A 4,287-nucleotide genomic window follows, 5' to 3' on the forward strand; every position below is an offset into this window, starting at 1 on the left:
ATCGGGCCTAAACCAGCAGTCAGACATCCCCCGAGGGGTCCCAGATTGGAGAGGGCGCAGGCCGGGCTGAGGGACAACCCCCGCCCCCTTGCATGAATTTCTGCCGGGAGCCGGTCCATCCTTGCTGCTTGACACAGTCGCTGCAGGAAAGAAACATCTGCACAGCATATGTTTCAAGGGACCTGGCATATAAAGCATATTGTTCTTAATATGTTTGCTCTCCTTAGTGCCATGTGTTTTAACCAAGGTCACCTCTCTGAGAAAGGTTGTTTCCCCAGGTGGGGATTTTTCTCTGAGGTTAGGGAGGGGATACAACCCCTTAATTAAGTGCCAGGCGGGTAGTTAAGCTACATAATCTTTACTCCCTGGAATAAGAAACGCCCTAACCTTTGTAATAGAAATTGACAGGATTAAAATCGGCTGGTATAAATACGGATGTAACAAGACAATAATCATCAGATCCTCAACACAACCTGATCAGATCATCAGCTCCTCATCAGCTCCTCATCAGATCCTAACCAGAACCTAGCCAGAGAACATGGCAAAAGATCCTGGACAGAACCTGGCTACAGAACTTCACTGGAGAACCTAGACAGAACATGGCAAAAGAACCTGGATAGAACCTGGCTAAAGAACATGGTGACTGAACCTGGCTGGAGAACCTAGCGAGAGAACATGGCACCAGAACTTCGCTGGAGATCCTGATCAGAACTTCGCTGGAGATCCTGGAGGGAGAACCTCGCTATGCTGATGAACTGAACCCAGTTTCCATGTCATTCATTCTTCGCCAACTCCGTCCACACCTTTGGGGATCCCTGGACCCGTTGGGGTTGGACCCCAACAACTGGCGCCCGAACAGGGACCCCTAGGTAAGCCCCCCTGCACTTGGGACGGATAGGACTCCACCGTAGGAAGAGGGTGGATAGTTTTCGCCGACTCCGTCCACACCTTTGGGAACCCCTGAAACAGGATTCCCCTAGGTAAGCCCCCACCCCCATTGAGAACCCCCACACTCGGGACGGATAGGACTCCACCAGGGTGCTACAGACCCCCCTATAGAGGATAAGTAGGGTAAGAAGGTGGATAGTACAGAACTTAGATTGAGAAGATGTGCCATACTGAGTCCAAAGAAAGAAGACTCTGTATTGATCTTTAGATTAAGAAGATGTGCCATACTGAGTCTAAAGAAAAAAGACTCTGTATTGATCTTTTAACACATATGCTTGCTAGCAGAGGAGTTAAGGTTACTCCCAGTCAGACGGAATGTTTTATACAAGAAGTATGTCCATGCTTTTCTGAGGAAGGAAAGGTGCCGGAAAGGTAAATGTAGAGGCATGGGAGAAGGTAGGCCCAAGGAGCCTTATCCTTAACCCCACTGCAGCCTTTCCACCCCGGAAAAGTGCAGGATTGGAAAGCTCTCCCTGGGGTGATAGATCAGGACTCAGGTAATAGCGGAAAGCGCCAATCCTACTCTTAAAATGGATACAAGAGAGCATTTGGGGTTTTTCTTTTTAATGCTTGCCTTGGATTGAATAAATGCATTACGTGCGTCACCACAATGGACCCAGAGGAGCTCCTTGTCCCATCGTTCCAAAGACTTAGAGTTGCTCCCATGACAGAGAAGCGGAAAAAAGAAGAAAAGAAAGGCTATGCAAGGGACTAAGGTGCCAACAGAGGACACAGCTGATTCCTCCCGGACACTGACACCACCATCAAGCACCGCCCTGATGGACCCTTTGATGCAGCCCTTCAACTCGCTGACATTTCGGGAAGCCCATTGCCAGTGACGCCGCTCTCTAGCCAGACCAACAAAGACAATCAAACCACCGACTTGAGGATAGCTGAAATCTCTTGACTGAAGAGGCCGGCAACCTCCTAAGGAACGGGGCTCCTTGTGCGCTTCATCCACTATGTTTATAGCTATGCTTATTGTCATTGCTTGCCAGTCTTCTTCTGAGTCTTAAACAGCCCAATCTGAGAGGTGGCCACTGATTTGCATGCGATATCATTTAAAAAATAAAAAAGGGGGAATTTGCCGGGAGCCGGTCCATCCTTGCTGCTTGACACAGTCGCTGCAGGAAAGAAACATCTGCACAGTATATGTTTCAAGGGACCTGGCATATAAAGCATATTGTTCTTAATATGTTTGCTCTCCTTAGTGCCATGTGTTTTAACCAAGGTCACCTCTCTGAGAAAGGTTGTTTCCCCAGGTGGGGATTTTTCTCTGAGGTTAGGGAGGGGATACAACCCCTTAATTAAGTGCCAGGCGGGTAGTTAAGCTACATAATCTTTACTCCCTGGAATAAGAAACGCCCTAACCTTTGTAATAGAAATTGACAGGATTAAAATCGGCTGGTATAAATACGGATGTAACAAGACAATAATCATCAGATCCTCAACACAACCTGATCAGATCATCAGCTCCTCATCAGCTCCTCATCAGATCCTAACCAGAACCTAGCCAGAGAACATGGCAAAAGATCCTGGACAGAACCTGGCTACAGAACTTCACTGGAGAACCTAGACAGAACATGGCAAAAGAACCTGGATAGAACCTGGCTAAAGAACATGGTGACTGAACCTGGCTGGAGAACCTAGCGAGAGAACATGGCACCAGAACTTCGCTGGAGATCCTGATCAGAACTTCGCTGGAGATCCTGGAGGGAGAACCTCGCTATGCTGATGAACTGAACCCAGTTTCCATGTCATTCATTCTTCGCCAACTCCGTCCACACCTTTGGGGATCCCTGGACCCGTTGGGGTTGGACCCCAACAAATTTCGTGCACCAGGCTACTAGTATTGAAAAAAGAAATGAATAAGTAAAGAAATAATTTAGACTAATTAATATCCATTGCCCAGGACCGAGGAAAGCCCAACCTCTTCAAAAGTACATGGCCACCCAGCCCTGGCCAGTGTTTCTCAGTGGTTAGAGTATTTGCATGTGCACCCAAAGGTGGCAAGGCAAGTTGGATTCCTGGTCAAGGGCATGTACCTGGATTGCAGCTTCAATCCCTGACCCAGTCTGAGTGGGTGCAAGAGGCAACCAAATTGATGTCTCTCTCTCTCTCTCTCTCTCTCTCTCTCGGATGTTTCTCTCTCTCTCTCTCTCTCTCTCTCTCTCTCGGATGTTTCTCTCTCTCTCTCTCTCTCTCTCTCTCTCTCTCTCTCTTTCTCTGCCTGTCTCTCTCCTCCCTCCCTTCTACTCTCTCTAAAAATCAATGGAAAAAATATCCTTGGGTGAGGATTAACAACAACAAAGTACAAGGCCACCCAATATCAAGGAGAAATCAAGATTTATTGAAAAAAATGGAGGAGACAAAGTGGTTGTTAAGAAAGCATTGGTGTTAACTACAGCACTTTACAAATATTTGTTGATTGAGTAAATGGATGGATGGATGGATGGATGGATGGATGGATGGACACCTGAACTGGTGGATGGGAGGATGGATAGATGGATAGATGAACAGTTGAGCAAACTACTTGCTCATGCCTACTGCAAATGATCCTACTCTGCTCAGATCATCATTAGCACCAAAGTTATTACAATGGCTGTTATAATGAATATCACTGCCCACAGTCTTCCTCCCCCTGCTCTCAATATATCCTCTACACTGATGTCAGAGTCATCCTTCTGAAACTCAGATTGGATCATGTAATCACACTATTTTCTTTTAAAAAATCAATTATTCATCATTTTTTAAAATCCAAAGGCCTTCATATGATATTCTTCAAGATCCTTTACAATTTGATCAGAACTTGCGCCCCTACCATCCTCCCACCTGCCTCTACCTTACATTGTCTTTCCACACAAACCTAGTTAGCTTTGGCAAGACTAGACTATTTGCTGTTCCCTGAAAAGAATGTGCATCTTCACATCTCTGATCTTCTGCTCATTCTTTTCTTTTTCTCCCTCTCACAGGAATTCTAGGTCAACTGGTATTTCCTCTGTGAAGCCTTCTCTGATCCCTTCAGACAGAATTGATCACTCCCTTCTATGTCTCCCATTATATCCAGTTTGTACTTTTTAAAAAGTACTGCACTTAGGATAATACACTTTATATTTGGATTTAAACCATTAGAGCTAGAAAAAGGACACTTTAGTTGTTATGTGTATCTATTAGATTGTGGTTTCTGGAGAGCAAGGATCATATTTCACTCTCTTCATTAGGATTGAAAAGAGTCACCCAATTACTCATTGCTTCATTCAACAAAAAGCTATTGTGTGCCAAATATGTGCCAGGCAGTGAACAAGACAATTAACATTTGTAGAGATGAATTAAAAATCT

The sequence above is a fragment of the Myotis lucifugus genome, unplaced genomic scaffold, assembly GCF_000147115.1.
Source record: "Myotis lucifugus unplaced genomic scaffold, Myoluc2.0 scaffold_249, whole genome shotgun sequence".
NCBI classification, from domain to species: domain Eukaryota; kingdom Metazoa; phylum Chordata; class Mammalia; order Chiroptera; family Vespertilionidae; genus Myotis; species Myotis lucifugus.